Consider the following 22,568-nt stretch of genomic DNA (forward strand, 5'->3'; position numbering starts at 1 on the left):
GTGTAGCACAGGACAGAAGAAAAGAAATAAGGAGGAAGAGTGAGATAGATGGGAGAACATGGAGATAAAGGAGAAGAGGGAATAACAGGTATGCTGCTTGAGAGGCAGTGTCAGACAATGCTGGAAAAAATAGAGGATAAAGCACAGAAGAAGGCGTTGGTCCTTTGGCTGGACTACAGTATCTCCCCAGGACAGCAGGGGAACAAAGTGTTGAGATTAACAAGAAATTTGTGAAAGCGAAAGAAAACATTTAGGCTGTTTTTACTAAAGCAATTTAAAGAGCAGTGTTGTTTTGCCCTGATGGCAGAACAGCATGGGGGATGCAGCGTCTTTCCCCCCCGACACACCAGCCCTGCAGGGCCAGAGGCAGAGCAGTTCCTGGGTGACTGAGTCCCATCGTCTGTTATTATAAACAGCCACATAATCTGGTTCAAAACCTGTCAAACTCTGTCAGAAAAATAGTTTGGATGCCCCCTCTCAACACACTGCAGCTATTAGGCAGCCTTAGGACAGCCCGATTCGGCTGGTTAGAAATCTGGACTAATTTTTTTCTGAGACAATTTATACCACTTGTTTTTGCACCAGAACTGGCTTTTCACTTAAATAGTTCTCCCCAGTGTTTCCCTCCCTGCTGTATTTATAGAAAGCAGTCATGTTCCCTTGCAGCCAATCTTCTGCCAGACTAAACAAGACTTGTTATGAAACAGGACATTATAAAATAGGCTTTCCATGCCCATGGTCCTTCAAAAAGCCCTTCCTTTCACCTAGTCCACACTGAATTTGTCTTTTCTGAACTCGGTCAGTGAGATGTGATCACAGTTTTTCAGAAAGGCTGGCTGGATGGCAGCATTTGCTTGGGACCATAGTGGCACACCAGAGGTCTCCGAGACCTGCTTTCAGCCTTGCCAGTCATTACACACTTACAGCATCCGTAGCGTCTGTCCGTCATGGTCCCTACATCCCATTTCTGCTCCTCCCAATGGAGTACTTGAGGGGATGTGGGTTTTCAGACTCAGCCATTTCCCCCAACAGAGGCAGGACCCCACAGATCCTCTGGCTGGTGGTAACTTGCCTCCAGGGAGGCAGTGATTCTCACTCCTCCTCACTTCAAGAACTGCGGAAACCCTTTACACAAGATGAGTTGGATTTGTACCTGTATTTAAGATGGCAGCTCTCAGCTTCTGCTTAGTTTTGGATCCACCACCTGTGTCCAAGCCCCAAAAGCTTGCAGTGCACGGGGAAAAGATGCTGCCACACAGCTGAGCAGCATTGTCAGGGCTCTGTGAGGAATCCCAGGCCAACCAGCCCTCCAGCAATTTCAGGAACAGAGCAGTAGTTGCTCAGCTATATGTTTGCTGCAAAGAGCATGCCCTGCTATGCTTCCCTTGAAAAGACAGAAGCAGGTTTTTTTTTGAAAATCAGAACAACAACAACAAATGTTCAAAATAAAGAAAGTGTGATCCTCCAGGTGATCTATGTTTATGATCTCAACAACTTTCTTTATAACACCTTTATCTTTATTGCAGTTTTTCCTCAAGAGGACTTAACCTTCAAACTCCTTATTCTGAGCATGGGAGCTCTTTTGCAGAGACTGCAAATATTCTTCCTGACTTATATTACTTTTCTTACTTATCAAAACTTCTCCACCACATTTTTGTTTTACACCTGTTAAAACACAGAGTCATTGAAGTGCTGGTCAGAGGAGACTTCTGGAGGTCTCTGGTCCAAGCACTTGTTCAAAGCAGGGCTCTAACTAGCACTTGGTGGGGTCAGCCATGGCTTTGTCCTACGAAGCCATGAAAACCCCCAGGAACAGACAATCCACAGCCTCTCTGGGAAGTCTGTTCCTGGGCTTCACCACCCTCCTAGTGACAAAGGTTGTCGTGATGTGCGACCCGCATTTTCCATGCTGCCTTTTGTGGCCACTGCTCTTCTCATCCCGTCTGCTAGTGCTAGGAGAGTTTGGGCTGACTGTCTTTATAGCTCCCATCTGGGTAGCTGTAAACAGCTCCTAGATGGTCCTAGCCTTCTCTTTGCCAGAGAAAACAGGCCCATCTCCCTCAACCTCTCCCTCTCCCTGGAGGCCCCTGACCACCTTGGTAGCCCAGGGCTGGACCCTCCTTGGTTCCTCAGGAACCTCCTTGAAGTGCGGGTTCTCACCTGGTATCCGCAGAGTGGCCTTGCCAGTGTCCGGCAGAGAAGGGATAACATCCCTTAGCTGCAGTCCTCTGCAGTTTGCCTTCTCTGCAGCGAGATGTTGGCTCCCGTTTCAGCTGGCTTCTGCCCCAGCCCCTGGGCCCTTTCCAGCAAGGCTGTTACTCCGCCAGCTCTCCCCAGCCTGTGCTGATGCAGGGGGTTCTTCTGCCCTGGGTGCAGAGCTCTGCGCTTTTCCTTCTTGAACCCGATGAGGTTTCTTTTGGCCCCATCCTCAGGTCTGTCGTGGTGGGTCTGTTGGTAGAAGCGCTGCCGTTCACTGTGTCAGCCCCCTCTTCTTCCTTGCCCCCCTCTACTTTACTATCACCTGCCGGTTTGCTGAGGTGCAGTCTGTGTCATCTTCCTGGCTGCTGCTGAGTGTGTTTGGAGCCCTGCGTTGGCCGCCGGGATCCTCCCTTGCCAACTTGCAGCTGGACGTTCGGCCATTGCTTGCAGCCCAGTGAACCACAGATCCGGCCGGTTTTCCAGCTCAGCTTCCCTTCTGTGTGTTGAGCTTGGGCTTCCTCAGCTCCCAGGTGAGACTGTGGTGGGAGACGGTCTTGAAAGCTGTCCTAAAGTCAATCTTATCTGGGTGCGATGGGTTAACCTTGGCCAGTAGCCACCTCTTCAGCTGCTCTCTCACTCTCTCTCCTTAACAGTACAGGAGGAGAAAAGAGGATGAAAAAGTGTGAGATAAAGACAGGGAGATCATTTACCGAGTACCGTCACAGGTAAAACAGATTTGACTTGAGGAAAATTAATTTCATTTGTTGCCAATTAAAATAGACTCAGGTAGTGAGAAACAAAGAGAAGAAATTAAAATGACACTTTCCCACCCTCACCTTTCCCAGGCCCAGCTTCACTCCTTTAAACCCTCTCTACCCGTGTGGTGCAGCAGGTGGGAATGGGGATTACAGTCAGAGAATCACAGAACATCTCAAGTTGGAAGGGACCCATAAGGACCATCGAGTCCAAGTCCCTGCTCCTTGCAGGACTACCTAAAACTAATCCATATAACTAACAGTGTTGTCCAGATGCTCCTAGATCTCTGACAGACTTGGTGCCATGACCACTTCCCTGGGGAGCCTGTTCCAGTGACCGACCACCCTCTCAAGTGAAGAACCTTTTCCTAATGTCCAGCCCTAACTTCCCCTGATGCCGCTTCATTCCATTTCCTCGTATCCTATCTCTGGTCACCAGAGAGGGGAGATCAGCACATCCCCCTCCAATGCCCCCCTTGAGGAAGTTGTAGACAGTGATGAAGGCCGTCCCCCCCCAGCCCCTCTGGGCCGCTCCTCCCTCCTCCCACGTCTCCCTGCTCCAGCGCGGGCCCTTCCCCGGGCTGCAGTCCTTCAGGGACAACCTGCTCCCGCCCGGGCTCTCCACGGCCGCAGCTCCTGCAGGAAATATCCCCCTGCTGCGGCCCCTGTGGGGCCCTCCCCGGGCTGCAGGGGGGGTCTCTGCTCCAGCGGGGTCTCTCCAGGGCTGCAGGGGATGGATCCCTGCTGCGGGCCTGCACCGCCTCCCGCCCTCCTCCTCCTCCTCCTCCTCCTCCTCCTCTGCCTGTGCCGCCTTCGGCCCTTTCTGGAACCTGTTTCCCCCATCTTGGCTGAGGGGCTCAGCTGTGTCCTGCGGTGGGGCCGTTGGAGCCGGCTGGGACCGGCTGGAACCGGCTGTGTCCGGCACGGGGCAGCCCCGGCCTCTCCTCACACAGGCCGCCCTGCAGCCACGCTGCCGGCGCCTGGGCATGGGCAAACCCTGCCGAAAGCAACGCGCTGGGCAGTTCAACTTTCATCGAAGCTGCCCCTCAGCTCACCACGGTGAGGCTGGTCAGGCAAGATCTGCCCTTGAGAAGTTTTCATTGACTATTTCACAAGTGGAGAGCATATGGAGGAAAATTTACTCTAGAAAATCTTTAACACTGAAGTCTCTCACCCAGAACATCCAATTTTCTCTATTTTAAAAATTGATTGTTCTAATTTGCCTTCTAATAAAAACAAACTCTTCATAGTCAACTCTCTTTTTGTGGTTTGATGTGCTCACTTTGAGGACAATTTGCAAGTGGATCTGCACTAAGGCTTCGGCTCTGCTCTGGTCCCATCACAGAGTATCAAACCTGCCATCATGTCTCACCCTTGTCACACCTCTGCTCTCCTGCTACCCGTGCCAGAAGGATTTTGCTGGAGGTCATTATAGTCTCTGCTCACTTCTGAGTCCCCTCCACAATACAGAGTCATCTGTCTCACTGAAAACTGAAAAAAAGTGTTCTTTCTCATTTTAGACCGTAATTAGATTATCTTTAGTTATTACTCCACTCTCTCCGTTGAATAGATATGCTTTTACCATCTTCTCTTTTTAACTATAAGGCTAGAAATCTTTTACTGTGACATATCTTTTGTCTTGCTGTGTTAACGTTTCTCTCTAATGTTTCCCTAGATCAGAATAACATCTGTGTACACCACGGAGGCCATGGTTCCCATCATTTTTTGATGAATGGACCTCTACCAACCTTCAGCGTTCCTTGCAGAATGCCATGCACCACTATTACCTAAAAATTAATTGGAAACATTGTTGGAAATGTTGCTTAATGTAGCTCCAGAGGCTGGCTGTGAATTAATTACTATGGCTAACTCGACCCCATCCAAAATTTCTTCTGATAAACCTGAGGTGCTGAAGACAGACTGGATGGTGAGCAGAGGGAGTGATCCAGCCCCAGCAGCTGAGCTGCAGTCCTGAAGGGTGATGTGTGATGCTCTGTTTTACTGTGTCATACCCCTGCTGATGGGGATATATCAAATATACAAAAATTTTTGGTGTCAGCCATTTCCCCACAGTCTCTTTCTTTTGTAGGAAGTGGATCATATTCCTTCATTTACCTACTTTGTTAATTATTTCAGATATCTGAAAGTATTCTGTTTTTTTTTTTTCCTACAGTGATCAGTGAGGCAAAAGCTACAAAATAAACAACATTGAGGCCATTACTTTGCTCAGGGCTCACTGGCATGGTTGGCTACAGCTATATTTTTAAAATTCTACCATCCGAAACAGGATGGCCTAATCCAGACTGCACCAGCTCTTGCATGGTGTGCAGGCATTGTTTGGGAAAATGCTAGCAGGCTAAGATAAAACCATCACTCTTCTTGCAGTGTAAGATTGGGAGGATTCAGTCCCAGTACCCAGGAACTTTCCCTGCATTGTTCCATCCATTTGTATGGGTGTAGCCTGCATGGCAGCTTTGCTGATTTATGTTAAAATAAATTATGTCTTTAAAAAACCAGGGAAGGGAGGACCCACAACTGTAAATCAAACTTTGCAGCTCTAATACGTGGAAAGATACTGAAACAAATTATTTGCTCATCCCTAGAGGATTATAAGCCTATGAGAAGCAGCCAATGTGGATTTGTTAAGAATAAAGCATATCACATGAATTCAGTTTAGTTCTTTAACCCAGTGGATAAAGGCAAAACAGTTTTGTCTTGGCTCTAGTAAAACTCTTGGCATAGCCCTGTAAAATGTTCTCATAGACAGACGAAGAAAACTGGTCTAGATGATCACTGCTTAACCCAGATGATACCCCACATCAGCAAAGTCCAGTACATCAAGTCCCTGAGGTCACTTTCTGTGATGAGGCATGAGGAAGCCTCCACTGGCTGGAGGAAGGCATGAACTAAAATGTCTGAGAAGGAGGAACATCCTCGTTCGGAGGAAATTGCTACAAGGTTGAGAGAACAACTGCCTGAAAAAGTCATGCTCAGAGAGAACTTATAAATTATTCACTTTCCACTACTGAGGTCATTTGGGGCTGACAGGTCTGCCCCAATTCCAGAATGGTTGGAAGTTCTTGTCGCCAAGTTTCTGGGTGATATAGAGCATACTCTTATACAATTTGCAGAAGATAACATTCTGGGAAGAGATGCAAGTGTTTTGGAAGACAGCGTTAGAATTCAAGTAATTGTGATAACTTTGAGAAATAACCTATAACTGATAAAGTAAAATTCAACAACAGCGAGTGCAAAGTGTTTCACCTTTGAAAGAAAAATGAAATGAAAAAAACCCCACCCCAAAATGGTGAATATTGGTGTATGCCCCAGTATAGTAAAAAAAGAGTACAGGGCTGTATTAGACCAGAGGCTGAATATAAGCCAGCAAATAAGATGCTGTTGAGCCATTCTCGTGTATGTCACATGTAAGAGATGAAAGGCTATTATTCCACTCTATTTAGCAGGGGCAAGACCTTTCCTGAGGTATGTGTCCCGTTTTGGGCACACAGACTTTAAGAAGCAGGGTGTGCATATGTGCATGCATACATCTGTGTATATAGGGGAGAGCTCAGCAAGAGCGACAGGAGCGCTAAGAGATTTAGACAGCGTGACCTATCAAGAAAGGGTGACCAAAGGGGTGTTGTTTAGTTTAATAAAGAGAGCATCAAATGTGGATGTGGAAATAGGCTTCAAACAGAGAACAGTGCTACAAAGGGGATACTCACCATTTGTTCCCCTGTCCGAGGACAGGACTAAAGAGGCATTTATTAGACACTAAGAGCAACCTTGCTTAGACACTGGGAAACACTTAGCAATTAGGAGGATAATCACATACTGGGACACGTTACTGGGAAGGCTATGAAAGCCCAGGATGGAGGCAGCAGGCATCTTTGGAGGGTGTAGGTACCTTTCATCACACCTTGGAGTGAGGAAGTGGTGTGGTTTGAGTTCCCCTCTTGCACTATGGTTCCCAAGAAAGGAGCCTGCCTGTTTCCCTGCTTTCTGCAAGCCTCCACAGCAGGTCAGGAGACATTTCCAGTGGCAACAAACAGGAGGTGGTTTTGCTTTTTTTTGACGTCTGTTCTCTGTTCCTATCCCTTAGGATATTCTTAAACTTTCCATTGAACTTGCATTGATGCTTTTAAAGCAAGGATTGCTACTTTTTTTCACTTGGTACTATTACAAATGAAATTTTTTTCTCCCCCCCCCCCCCCCCCGAATATTTAGTTCAGTCATTTCCAAAAATTGGGATAAATTGTGACTGTATGGTTGAGGTTGCGCTACGTTGCCCTTTAGTATCACATGCCAGCATCACGGTAATAACATTACCTTCCTTGCTGGTGGCCAGTGTAATGCTATGTCTTTGCCTTCCAAATCCTTTCTGCCTTCCCTTATCACCATATTCACTCTCTGGAAGCTGGCTAAGGGGATCACACATCTGCAGGCTAAGGGGATCAGACAGGGTGAGGGAACAGAAAAACAGTGTTTTCTCTGCAGTCCTACACTCTCAGGTAGGAGCTGCCAGGCCAGCAACAGTTTCTCTGAGGAGGGCTCACAAACACAAAGCAGCTTGGCGAGGCAGAGATGGGTGGCTGGAGAAGCAGAAGTCCTGAAGGACTGATGCAGCTCACACCATTTCCCCTAAAGAAAAGGCAATAAGAAGTGATTGCACAGCCTCTCTCCCTAATTCTAGACCTCCTCTGGCAGATACATTATATTTTCAAGGTTTGCCTGTTTCTGTGTTATATTTTTTAACATCTTTTATCGAATGAGTGTGAAGAACATATAAGAGCAACAAGAAAGCAATCACAACGGTATCCAGAAGAAAGGGCAGCAATTTCTTCCTTCGGGATATTCTTAAGAAGATCTTAAGATCTCTCAGCTCCTCCACCCACCTACTTTGATTAGCTGTTCTCCCCCATATCTGAAATTACATTAACTTGTTGGCACAGTCATTTTAGGCATGATGAGTTTTGCAACTATGGTTTTAAAGCCAAAGAAAATCCAATCAACTCATGCCCAAGCAGTCAGGAGTTGTCAAAACAGTCATTGCTGTTTTCTGAACTGTCCCAATCTGCGCCTTTTTGTATTTGTTTCTTCTGTGCTCTGCAGGAGAGTAGAAGTGGGGTTGTGGTCAACAGGCACATGACCTTCCCAACCTAAGCTTTGTTTAAGCCTAAAGAGAAGGGAATGTGACTTTTGCAAGTCATTTGCAGCATCTTGCAGAGTTGGCTGTAAGTTTTGCATCAGTTGTCCGAAACCCAACTTTTTGTTCAGTCGTAGCATGTCATGCACTCTGTGCGTGTAAGTGGTGTGCGTACTAGTGCTGCTGCATGAGTGCTCAGGACAGATACAAGCAGACACAAAAGTATCACGCTGGCAGATTTCACAGGTACATTTTCATTATGCCGTGGATTGAAAAGCCATTCAACATGAGCTCAAGCTGTGCAAGACTCTTGCTCCTTGCAATGCACCCCAGATTTTTCTCTTAAAAGCTTATGAAAATTATTTTTCCTGTGTTTTCCATCCTATACTGGATGTGGAATAGCTGTATTGTATTGTACTGCGCTCTTTTTTGCAGCCAAGTTGCTTTGTACACTTTAGTTTATTAATGAATGGAGCTCTTCAGAAGCAGAGGGGGAGGCATTTGCATGTCTTTGAGGCAATTATCCAAAAACTGTATGAGGTATCTTAAGCTTTGTGTAGTTCAGAAGCTAAGAGGGAGCCCTCGTGCGTACTCCAAATTAGGAAATTTTGAGTTCTAAGGGGTTTTATTATTATTTTTAAAATTCAGCAGAGCTATGTCTTAGCAAAAAGTTCATAAACTTTCTGGGAATGCCTGCAAAGGAGCAGCCAGTACAGGAAGGGGTACTGAAGCTTGGAGGAGCCAGGGATGCTCATGCCAGGGATGCTGATAGAAGTAATGGCTTGGAGGATTCAGTAACTCAGGGTTGATGAGGTTGACCACCTGGCACACGAACTTGGATGAGGTGCCCAGCTTGGTGACAGGTGGTTTTCTTCCTGAGTATTAGCTCTGTCAGCACAAACCCATTAATCAGTTTTAAATAAATGTCACTGTAAATACAGCATCTGGCCTGAATCCGGCAAAGTGCTAAGTACCTCCATCCCTTTTTCAATGAAGCTGGAGTTGCAGGTGGTCTGTCCTTTCAACAATTTGCTATTCTGTGAAGAAGCAGAAAGAAACTGTAAAAGGTTGTAAAAAGCCTATGTTTTTCCTAAAGAATATCTGACCTCATGAAAGGAAAGTTATAGTCTCTCTTCTCTTTGTTACCAGTATTGTAAAACTGGTATTTAAATAGTATTTTCTCACTGACAATTCAGGGGAAATATAAAAATTAAAATGGTGCAGATAAAAGCAGCCACGTTTTCTAGAACCTCCTCCCCACCTCTGAAAAATCACCAAACAAACCAACCAAACCAAAAAAGCAAACTAAGAAAACCAAGGTTGCTGGCTCATTGATGTAACAGTAAAAAATATCAGACCTACTGAGAAATTTCTTGTTATTTTCAGTACTGCTCGGTATGTCATTTTTGTGGAGCACTATGTTCTGGTGATGCCCTGCTGATGTGGTAACAGGAACGATCTATCAGCATTGCCATTATAAACCTCATTTTTATAACCTGGATGTGCACATTTGCTGTTACTTGGCATTTCTTATAAAAACATTCAATTTTCTTTTTAATGACTTGATAATTTTTAAAGTAGAAAAATATAAAAGGTTTCAGAAAGCAAAAAAGAAAGGCAGTTTTAAAAAAGAGGGAATAATCTACAAATGACAACACTTAATTATTTTTAGTAGTAATAGCTGTAAGTTTTATTTGTATTGCGGTAGTGCTCATATACTCTGTAGAATTAGGTGCTGTACAAACACTTGTTTTTTTTTAAATGGATTTAGTGCTGGGAGAAAGTGTTGGACTGAAAGCCTTATCAATTCTTATTTATTATTTTTTTGTCTTTGACAGTGCCCTAGTATCTGTCTGAGATTTGGCTTTTATTGTGATAGATGTCATACATGTACTCAATTATCTCCATTGTGAAAAGCACTTTAACGCATGCTTACTTTTAAAAGGGAGCTGAAACACTCGCCGTGGGAAAGAGCATATTTGCGGAGCAGAGAACAAGCCTCATCACATAAAGCATATAAAGCACATATTTCTTGCAAAGCCATGCTGTAGAGGTACGGCAGAGATATCTGAGCAGCTTTCAGATGGGCCGCTGTGTTTCCATGGTGCTGAAGACATGGGCTATGGGCTCAGATGCTGGAAGCAGCGCAGCCATGTTAGTGCAAAACTCTTACTACACTAATCTGTAGGTACTCCATGGAGCTGCCTAGTTTGGGTAGACTTCAAGCTGGTGAAACCATACAGCTGCTAGACCCCAACTCAGTGGGGCCCTGAATATGTTTTTTTCCTTGGCTCTGTCTTGCACAGGGGGGATGTATTCCTTCAGCCTAAGGCTAAATTCCTACATATTGTGGTTGGGTTGGGCTGCTAGACCTGTGCAAAGCCCCCATGGAGTTTACAGTCTCTGCACTGCCTAATGAAGGAGCAGGTGTCCTACTGGTGACCCCCAAAAAAGGCAGAGGGAAAAAAAAGAGCACTTTGCTCTCCATTTTGTGGAGAACATCATTTGGGTATTGGTACCCACTAAAAGTGGCTTGCCCAGGATCACAGAGGGTTACAGGGCACAGACACAGCTGGAGCATACACACAACTGTGTTTCTGACACAGTTAGTAGCTGATCCCAGGCTCCTTCATTTGTAGTCCAGTGCCTTGCACGGGATTTGATTTGTCAAGAATCCTTCTTGGATGGATGGCTTAATACAGTCTAATTGCTTTTTTTCTGCCCTCAACTAAGCTTGTTAGCAGAGTCAGCCTATGATGTAGTTGAGGATAAAAGCAAACAAAGGAATTGAGGCACTTCTAATTTTAGTAATATGCAGTTTATACCCTTCTCACTATCTAGTCTTGAGCACCGTGATCTCAAATTTACTTTAATTTTTTACTTTAGTTTTTATAGAACAACCATTATGTCTCAGGCTGGTTCTAATCACACACGTACTAACTCTTTGGTTGGGTGCAGTGTGCCCAGACAAAGCATATTGCTCTCTTTTTTCATGACGGGTCACGCACACTGCTCATGTAGATTCACATTTAAGCCTCCCTGTCTCATGATGCATTGTGCTGCCTCTAAAGACTAAGTGAGCAGTAGCTTTCATTAAAAAAAAATCATAAATATATTTTACTACTTGGACTTAGTGCAAATGCACAACCGACTTGTTGGCTCGATAGATGTAATTGCTCTCAAGGAGCCTTTATGGTCTATTGTTTCAATTATAAGTGAATTACATAGTCCCCAAGTACTTACTCACTCTGCTTTCAAGGAGAGTGAAAAGACCAAGACAAAGCAGGAAATTAGACAAAAAGGACATCATTTTATTGAAACTCTTCACCTTCCAAGTGACAAAGGGAAACACATCAAGACCAGTCCAAGCCATTCATGAAGGACATATTTTATCCATCGGAAACTATTACAAGCCCTCAATTGTATAAATTCAGATGCTGAGAGAGGAAGACAAAAATCAAGCGTAATATACACATGGAAAAGACAAAGTTCATGAGGGATTGAGGAAAAGGAAGAAAAAACAAGGATCAGGATTAGATCTCTGAGAAGCTGAACTGTATTTTGAAGGACATCCTGCTGTTTTTCCTGAGTAGAAAAGGCTTCTGCGATCTGCAACTTCCAGCACCACACAGTCACCATCAGAAATCATGGCATTCTTCAAGAAACTATAGCAAATGCTAAAATTAGGCAGGAGAAGCACAGATCTGATATAACTTTGTAAAATAAGACCTTCAGGTAACAGTCCTCCCAAGACAAAGGACAACATATGGCAATGCTTTAGTGACAACTTTGAATGAGTTTATTATAAATAAGAGAATGGAAATAGTCTACAATAGCAGAACAACGCACAAACAATAAGCAAAGATATTCTGCGTATATCCTCTATGAAGTCTCTGAGAAAGGATGATTTTATAATAGTTATCAAATTTACACATAAAAATATTGGTGTTTTAACCTATATTTCATCAAGAACAATTAAATTATAAGGTGGAATGTGAATGCTTAGGTGAATCCCTTGGGATTTTGGATCAAAAGATCTTCACATGTTTAATTTTGTAGAAGAGCATTGACGGCTTTGTTCCAGTGTACAGGACCCTCTGAAAAATCCCATATTCAACTGGGACCAAGAAGGTAGTATCAGTGGAAACATTGCTCAAGTATAGCAGAGCTGCGTGCACTGCCAACATCCCACAGCCACTAAACAAAGAAAAATATACAGGATAGTTTGTGGTGTTGATGAAAGAAGATCCCTAACTCCTTAAAAAGTGGGTGGAATGTTTGTTTTCTTGTCATTTGGTGACTGGTTTGGAGGCTCTGGGCTTTGGTTGTGATCTGTGTCTGGGTGCTTAAATTGTGGACATGATCCTTGAGGAGGTTCCTGGTGGTGGTTTTCTCTGCCCAAAGGGAAGGTTAAGACAACTCATGGAAGAGATTACAGGGAAGCAAGTGGAGAAAACACAGGGTCCAGAGGTGGATTCAAGAATGAGGGAAGGCTGTACAGACAACTCAGAGTTTGCAGAGACAAACCCAAGCGGGAAAACATGGATAGACAAACAGACTTGGTGCCTGAAAGGTTGGAGAAGGAAAACTAACACTGTGCCCTGCCAAAAGAGAAGAGACAACATCAACCCTAATCAGACACTGAGACCTACAATGACAATGTGATACACAGAAGAAAACGAGAGCTGCTGAGCAGGGAGCCACAAAAAATTATCCTACTCAGCAAGCTTTTGCCCACAGCTGATCTACAGGACAATACTTAGGACAGGGCAAGTCCTTCATCGCAGCACACAGTGCCACATGAAGGCTTGCTGGGAAGCATCTCGATGGAGCTGGGCTCCACAGTTGTGGACTTTCTCCAGTTTTTGAGGTCCCTTCTCTGTCACCCAGGGAACATGCATGCGAGAGATCCTCTGGCAGCACCTACTGGATTGGGTCTAAGAGAAAATAAGTGAAAGAGATCCTGCTTTTGGAAGGATGTTCTGCTAAGCCGTGCTGGGTCTGGGGAAGTTTTTGGCAGCATGAGGTGTCACTGCAGCCTCCTGGAGGATTGTAAATTCAAGCAGTAAGGCCCACCAAATTTAGGCACCTTTGACATTTGGTTGTAACTAGGAAGGACTGCTAGGAACCACACTTTGGATTTTGGGCAAGGCAACATTAGGGCTCTAGACAAGTGAAAGAATGTGCATGGCATGGCTGCTTCACACAGTCTGAAAACGGTGCTGCCAAGGACATGTGTGTGATAAGAACTCCTTCCCTTTATCTTTGCCCCTGATTTTAGGTGGCTACATTGAGCTAAAGCCCTACAGTAGGCACTTTAATACTTGATTGCCTTCCAGTCCCGAGGGATTTTTAGGCAACTGTCTGCCAGGTCTCCAGTGTTGGATTGTATCACCTCCATGCAGGGGCAGTGCACCAGGTTACTGCTTCACGGCTTTCCTAACAACTAAAACCATTCAGGAACCACACTTTGGTCCTGAAGGCAAGTGTCATGGCAACACTAATACAGATAAGCATCCCCACACACCTTCCAAACAGGGGACCCCATCCAGCTTACCAACTGGAAACCATCCAGGGTTCAGTGTCCAGCTGATCTCTGACATTTCCCTCGTTCTGAAGCTCTCTCCGACTCATGTCATCATCACCACCATCAGAGATGTTATAAATTCTGACGTACTCATTTCTCCAGCTGCTGGGTCACTGTCTGGGAATTTCTCATGCATAATGTCCAGCTGAGACTCTCTTTGCTGGCACCATACCACATTTCAGAGGTGATATCACTCTTCCAGAGTTACAATGTCATGTGGCCTTTAGGTTACACCTTGCGAAACCAATGCTGCTTGCAGTCATCAGCACCTGGAGCCCAGAGTGGTGCTGAGTTTTTCCTTTGACTGTATCTGTCTCTTCATGCATCCTTAAATACCCCAGGGACTTTGTTACTAGCGAGGTGTACCTTTGTTTTTTTTGCTGGACAAAATGCCAACAGATTACATTTCTTTTTCTCTGAGGCTGTACAGAAATTTAAAAGCACTAAATACAGCTCAGAGTCTGACTCTTTTTTTTTTTAGCTTTATTAGTAATTATTATTTTAATCCCGTTCTTTGCTACCCATGGGACTAGCAATGATAGAAACTTGAATTGACGTATCTAAACCACACACAATGCTAAAATTCAGATTCAGAGACTTGTGGTATGCAGGACTTAGCTATGTCAGCTATACCCTGTCTAACAAACTGACTCAGTGTGCAAGGTCACCTCTTATCTGTAGCATCTTCTGGTAGAATTAATTTAGGGAATTATCTAGGACAGGTGCATTGTTTTCTCTAGTCAATAGAGGGAAATCTATGCCTGTCTAGCTACTGGAGACCCATGTTTGCTCACTATCAACACAGGCTCTTTGACCTGACTTTTGGCTCAAGTGGCATACCTCAAAGGCTTTTTGTCATTGTTTTTCATTTGCCACTTCTCTGGCAGGGTTTTTTTATCTTGTTTGATTGCTACATGATCTTTTTTTTTTTTTTCTCCTTTCAAAAGTTTTCACTAACAATATGGGTTCCCATCCCCTCTCCCAGCTGGCATATCCATACTCCAGCTCCGGACTCTGTGCAGGTTTTGTGATAAGCTGTGTTGCCTGTGAAGGGATGGGGTCAGTACTTCATCCCAGGAGAAGGAGCAGCGCTTCCTACATTAAGGTATTTCTGTTTACTTAGGGGAGCCAGACCTAAAGCACAGCACTTTCCACTGTATTTCCTGGTGACTTGGCCAGATATTTCCCTTCCCCATGTGCATAAACTCCATTTCCAGGTGACCAACAGCCCTGTTTGGAGCCTTCTCCCATGGACTGGGCCAGCCAGGCACTGTTTGTGAGGAATTGGAGAGCCCTTCCCCGGCCTGTGTCCATGGTACCCCCAAATGCATCCCATCTTCCTAATGGGATGAGACATGGTCACACAACATCCTCCTGCTGAGGGGAGGAAACCTGCATGAGTGGGCCAGAAGGGCACCAAAAAGACCCTCAGGTTGCACAGCCAAGGACCAGAGCTGCAACTGGTCCTACAAGATGCCTCCCCATCACGTACCCTGCATTGGTCTGTCAGTGGTTTTGAAACTCCCAGCATACAAGCTGGTGCCCATGCAGCAACAGCAAATCACTCCCTTCCTCTAACGTGTTGCTGTAACACAGTATAAGACACCCAGGACTAATCTGGGGGCGGTGGTGGGTATGTTTTTGTCAGACACCAACTATCTCCTGGAATAAATAGGTGGACGTAAGCCAGTGTAGATAGATTTCCGATGACTGCTGGGATATATGCAAATTGTATGAGAGAATAAAAGAAAATCCAAGCAAGTATGTAAAGGAATGATGAGGTACAGAATAATTCTTTATAACAATAGAAGAATAATAATAATTGAAAAATTAGAGTATAAATTATTCTAAATAAAAATATTACTCTAAATATGGTTTTGAATAATAAACTTAAATAATTCTACATGAAATGGCATGAGAGTGGCAGCTAGGCTTTATAGCCAGCAGAACTGAAAGTAGTTTTTCAGAGTGATTTTGGATAAAGAAAAGGGATTTGAATAAAGATTTCTTACTTCTACCTGACCCTAGAATAATTTCCCGTCTTCACATTTTCCAGACTTTTTAATAAAGTACAACAGTACTTTGTCCAGATCACTAGATCTCTAAGTGATGGCTTATTCTTTGCTAAGCCACTGGGCGGTGCTATTACTCTACTTTTTAAGGTTTCTTGTCTCATCTACCAGCTTCGAACATGTTGTTCAGAGGAATGGCTACTGCTGGTGGCAGATTTAAATTGTAGAGTAACATAAGAATCTGGTCAATAATTAATGCCATAATAGCAAATAATGAGCGGAATTTTAGTTCAGTCATAATCTTTGTTTTCTTTGTGTACCTGTAAATGCATACAGTAAACCAATTACAATTGGATCAAAATAGTTTTCAGGCACATTAAAAGTATCTAGCGAGGCAGATTACTTATAATTGAATGCTGCAGTCCACCTACCAGCTTCTTTGCAACTAGATGCTCTGTTCTGTACAGGTAAATGGAAAATTTAATCCAAATTAAAAAAAAGAAGGCTTAGCTTCAGTCTATATTTTTGTCCATTTTTTTCCAGTGTTGTCTCTTGCAGTTGATCTCAGTCAGTGAGCATCCAGGTTCATCTCTGTATTGCACAGGCTTGGTTTTTAAAGGTGTTGCTCCAGAAAAGTATGCAGCAGTCAATATACTGAAATATTAATAATACTTTAGCCAGAGCAAAAAGATCAAGCAAGTGGAAGTAACCCACCCCTCTCTGGCAGCCTGCTTGGTCCTTTTGATATTCAAGGTTGCACTGTGTATTGCTTTTTTCTTTTTTTTCTTTTTTTTTATTTTTTATTTTCAGTGATCAAGCTGCAGTACAAGGTGACTCCCTGTCTGTGCTCATTGAGCTTTAGCTTTTGTCAGCTGCTCAATCCCAGATTTTGTTACAGGATAAAATCCTGGATATTCTGTGTATGATTTACAAGAAAGTGTGGTTTACTTGCCAATATGCTTTCTCCTCTTTCTCAGGTTATCCACAATTTTCAAAAACTTATGAAGTCTTCTTACTAGGCCCATGTAATGCACCAAATCTGCTTGACTGTGGCAGCATGAAATCAAGAAATAAATTTCACATTCTTGAAATACAGCTTTGAGGAACATAATGCCTCTGGTATTATTCTGTGTGTTTTATATTGTGGCGGGGCTACTAATCATGAACCGAGATCCCATCAGATAAAGTACTGTAAAACACAAAACCAGACAATAACGGCCAAGATCTTACAATATCTAAGTAGTTTACTAGGGCAGTTTGTGTTGTGATTTGTACATCTTCTATAGGGTCTTCAGATCAAGAAATTCAATGGGTTAGGACAGGCATTATCTTGAGTGAGATCCCAAACAGGACTGGCTGAAAAGAGTGCCTAAGTGCTTTTTCAATCTGGCAACTAGTCCAGGGCTGTTGAAATGTGAAAATGTCCTGGTGGACTCTGCAGCATGTGGTGTGATCTCAGACCAGACCTCACCAGGCACGTGTTCACCCCAGCTGCCAGTGTCTCGAGAGGTCACAGACTCCATGGCCAAGGAATGACCCATCCTAGGTAGTATTCCTACCTAGTCTGATTCGAGGTGTGACAGGGGAATAATGTTTGAAAACTTGTTTTTGCGCTGACCAAGCTGCAGAGGTTATGCAGCACTTAAGGTTCCAAGATTGTCAATTTATTATCTCTCGGGAACATTACATTTGCTCTAATATCTTGCAAATGGCTTTAATTTTAATGCACAGCTTGATCTATAATTAGTTAACAAGTCTCTCTTGAGCCAGCTATGACAACGATTACTAATTTTTAGTAGCATATTTATAGAACTGGTCACTAAGATATATGTAGTTCCTCATCTCTACTGCTATCCTGGAGCATGTAATTATTCTACTGGATCTAGGGACATAGCTGAAAATAATTCTCTAAATATATTATTAATAACACAGTAACCATTAAAATAAATTTTAAAAATAACTCATTTACTTTTTTTCCATTAGGAGCATTTATTCACTGTTTACATTATGCAAGGTCTGGACAGTGGAGTATGATATTCAGAACTTGCTTTATAGTTATTTTCATATTTTGGTTCTCCAGGACTCTTATAATCAGGCTGCAAACATACTTTTTAGAGGCAAACCAATGACTGTTTTCACTGTGCTTTTGACTTTTCCCTGAATCACATATTGCTAATGATTTTTACGTGGGCTTGATTTTGATCTTTGGTGCCAAATGTGTCCTGATAAAAGAGTGATTTGATGGATTTTAGAGACACTTCTTTTGACATGTCTTTGGAGCCCTGGAAGAGAGAGGTTGCCTCTGGGAGCAGATGCAGTGGACAGAGGGGAGCGTGTTTTTCTGCTGGGGGTGGAAGCATCCCGGTGCAGGTCGGTTTGTGAAACATCCCTCCCTGCAGGGTCAGCTCCTCGCCCTCTGAAAGAGGCTTTAGCATCCTTCGCACACAGACATTCGCTTTCACACTCTAACAAGATTTCTAGAGGGTCAACCACACTCACCAAGGGTGTTGTCCTGAGGGATGTGGCTCTTGGAAGTGCATCACCCCAAGCTGCCGACAGGAAAGCGGCTTATTATCAAACTGCCTCTCTCTTCCAGAAAAGTAAAAAGCCTGATTTCTTGCTTTTAATCCTTTTTCACACTTTTCTGAAAATAAATTAGATATTTCAGTGCCACAGGGTCTGCCAGCAAGGATTCATCCTGCCACGCAAAAGGACACTAGCTACTTTTAGCCTTTGGCTTGCCTTTTTGCCACAGCTCCCCTTCCCCTCTGTACCAGGGCACTGTGGGCACGCTGCTGTCACATGCGCAGATGTGGCCTTGCCCTGCCGAAGGCATCTGTTCCCTCTGTGGTACCACTTGATGACATCCCAAATATCTCAGCCAATTGACAGACTCCAGGTGACCTACTCATTTCCGAGGAATAAATACCCTGGCCAATGGTGTAGCGGAAGATGATGAAATAAACTTCTCTTGGATGCTCATTTCACGGGTGCCCTGAAAGATATTGCAGTGAGGGGCAAGAAAAGAGTTTCCAGGCACTTTTTTTATGCAACGCAGTCAGGTGTGTGCTACTTAGCTTGCAACTTTTATTCCCGGTGAGTGCTTTTCAATGTCCTTGCCCAACAAGTGCAGACTTCTCCTCTCTTAACCCAGCCACCTCCTCATAAAACGGTAATTCTGACTTGGAAACAAACTTGAGTAACTCTCATAAACAGAGCCTGTGTCAGTACATTTTGTGAAGAATATACAATATGAGTCAGACAGAGCTGGAAAAGCAGGGGGTTTTGCAGGAGGACCAAGTACGGGCATAGATGTTGCCTGCTTAAAAGAGGATGTCACTGTCAGAGATTCTCCACTTTAAAGTGCAGTTATCATCTGGAAAGTGTAAAAGTGACATCCTGGTATGCCACATTTATTCCTCCTCCGCAATTTCTATTCCAAATTCACTCAGTCTTCAAGTCAATACCATGTTTTTTTCTCTGACTGCCAGCACAGCTATCTCAGCCTGTTACCTGAGAATCAAGCTGTGTTCTTTCTGCTTATTAAAACATTGCTAACTGCAAAGCTTCTGGAATCAGATATTAACTGGCAATACTGTGGGAGAGGCAGAAGAGCTGGGCATGACATGGCTAGCACATCCCTACCTACAGGAAAGAGAGAGAGAGTAAGAGCACAAACGGTCCTTAAACTCGGCACATATGCCCCAGGAGACCCACAGAGAACACATATTTACAGCACCTAGGTGCCATTTTTACGCAGTTACTTTTCTGACTATCACTACATTTCATGATGGAGCAGCTAAATAGGGAGCCAAAGAGCCCCCTACTCAACTCCCAGCTGTGCCAGATTTCCAAAGGATTCATTATAGAGGAAACAGGTGAAAAAACCCATGCAGCCAGGATTTATTTACTATTGACTTGCTCTGTCATCTCTAAACTGCAGCACCTCCTGCAGCATGTAAACCTGGCCAAGGTACGCTTACTCCTTTTCTTACATTGTACGTGTTTAGTTGCCGAGAGAGTTTAAACAGTATCTTCTCAAAGGGATTAAGATTTCTGGGTAAAAGGAGGAAATAAGAAACGATGAGTGAACAAAAGCTTTAAATAGTTCAGGACTTGTGCTGGATTCAGAAGAGCATCACAAAGTCCACATGCGTATCTGGAGCTTAGCTGAGGCATATGAACTCCTAGTGCCTGCAAATGCAGGCAGGGGCTCTCATGAGGTCTCCCAGGCACCAGTGCTGCTCATCCTACCTGGAAACACCACAGGCTTGAGTCATCGCTGCTTTGCACCCCATGTAACCACTTCTCTCTGCAAAGCCTGAAAGCAAAGAAGGTGCAAAATGCTAGAGGATTACAGCATTTCAGCACCTTCTTTCACACACAGGCACAGAAATGGATAACGAACTGTTCAGAGCTGCTCAGTCTGGTTCTCATCCCAGCAGCTTTACCGATGTCTAGAAAACACCTGCTTTCCTCGAGGGCAATATGGCTACTGAAGGCAGCAGATGAGCTGCCTTAGACAACTTTCTTGGTTTAAGTCCAAAACATATAGAACCAGTGAGCCTTTGGGGATCTTAATTTCTCCCAGTTGAAGACTACACAGCTAACAGGTCCACTTGCCTGGAAAATTTTAATCTGATAATCTGATAACTGTAAATTATCTGCCATTTTGGTGGTCTCCAAAGGAAGGTTTGATGTGGTCCCTGACTGCTCATCGTGAGCCCACTAGCTGTGGCATCATGCAAACTGACTGTATCACTCAGTTACTGGAGTGGCTGTCTTTGGGCCAAACTTGAAAGAAGGTTAATGGGGTTTAACCAGTTACCGTGTGTCAGCTGATTTGCAATAAGTCTCCATGTGCCTGAATCACAGAATCACAGAATGGTTGAGGTTGGACGTGACTTCTGGAGGTCATCTGGTCCAATCCCCCTGCTCAAGCAGGGCCCCCTAGAGCTGGTTGCCCAGGACCATGTCCAGATGGCTTTGGAATATCTCCAGGGATGGAGACTCCACAACCTCCCTGAGCAACCTGTGCCAGTGCTCAGCCACCCTCCCAGTAAAAAAGCGTTCCCTGATGTTCAGCTGGAACTGAACTCCTGTGTTTCAGTTTGTGCCCACTGCCTCTGGCACTGTCAGATAAAGAGATTGTGTGTAACAGCCTGCAGTGAACCAAGCAGATGATAGAAGCTAATTCATGTATTTCATTCTAGTGTCCGACTGAAGTGTGTAGCATGGGACAGTCTCTGGCAAAAACTTTGGTTTGTTTCAGGGCAAGAAAGATGTGAGTCTTGCAGTTCATGCTGAACCATGCTCAGCACTGTCAGCCACTTGTGGATGCATGGTTTGGCACTGGACATGTCTTTAATTCCAAAGGTATGAAATATTGCCTTCAGTCAACTTGACAAGCGTTTTTCTTCCAGAATTTAGTCTTCAGACCCACAAATCTCAGCACAAAGTACCACACAATCTTTAAAATTAGGTAGGACTTGCTGCTTTTAATTCTTTTCTAACCTTTGCGGAGGTCCTGTTCTTTAAATAGCTGCTACAACTACCTAATTTCCCACCCCAGTATTGCCAGTTGTTCCTTATTGAATTATATTAATTAATTTTTATTATTTAATTTTTTCTTCTGTGCTGAATGGTGGAAGGTAATAGCCGTGTCACAGTAATACAGCACTAACTCCAGGCACCAGCCCTGGTGATGTCATGGCTATGTTACAGAAGAGAGAACATCGGTGGTGGCCGTGTCACAGGGTGAGTTGCTGATGTGGGTGGTCCAGGATAGGTATAAAAAGGGCTGCTCCAGGCTGGCAGACTAGAAGCCAGGTGACCAAGGGCTGAGAGGGGAGGGCAGGGGCTGTCCATGGCGGTGGAGGGTGGCTGCTCCTCCTCTGTTGCTTCTCCTGTCTATTCCAGCCAGATGCCTGGATAGGGACCTGACCAGACCATCGCACACTCCCGTTCTCTCCCTCCTCTAACACTCAGCCAGAGAGCATGCTACAGGACAGATAAGATAGCCTCAACCTATAACCTGTTCCAGTCTTGCTGGGAGCTCCCTCCAGCCATGGCAAAGCCACGAAACCTTTTTCCCCAGGTAGCCAAGGGCTGGGCCACACATGAGCTCCTGGCACCAGCCCTAGCGTCCAGGTCACAGCAGGGAGAACACTGGTGGTGGCCCATGTTGCAGTGGGGTTGGTGACATGGTTGGCCCAGGACAAGTGTCTCCTTTCCATCAGGGAGACATGGGATAGACAGCCTTGATGTGAGGCTGGGAGAGCCCTGGGAAGGAAGGCAGTGGCTGCCTGTGGCAATGGGGGGTGGCTGCTCTCTTCTTTGATGCTCCTGTCTTTGACAGCTAAATCCTTAGACAGGGACATGACTGGATCGTGGCACACACCTGTCCTCTCCTTCCTCTACCATTCAGCTAGAGAGCGTTGCAACTTTCTACAAGGACATTGACCTAAAGATAAGAAAACACACCTAGCCCTAGTCTCTACCCTGTCATGGTCCTACAGCAGCTGGAAGCTCCCCTTAGCCATGGAGAAAGGGAGCTCCACACCACCTGCCATTTCTGTGTAAAACTTATCTCAAAATGAAGTTCAAGATTCATGAACCCCTTGGCTGGTTCTTCTGGTTTGTGCTGTCATTTTGGGGAAACCTTTTGGGGTCTGTCTTTTTGCATAAGTGTTGCATGAGCCTCAATATCTTAGGAAAAGAGCCCCCATTGGCAGGCTTTTCCAGACGGACCACCTCTTTGACTGCGAGGACCCACCTTTTGATAGCTTTTGGCACATGTCCCTTTTCAATTTTTGGAAACACGCTCCAGTCATTCACCCTCATTCCAATTCTCCTTTTGAGTAGCAGCT

This window comes from Buteo buteo, chromosome 3 (assembly GCF_964188355.1).
Source record: "Buteo buteo chromosome 3, bButBut1.hap1.1, whole genome shotgun sequence".
NCBI classification, from domain to species: domain Eukaryota; kingdom Metazoa; phylum Chordata; class Aves; order Accipitriformes; family Accipitridae; genus Buteo; species Buteo buteo.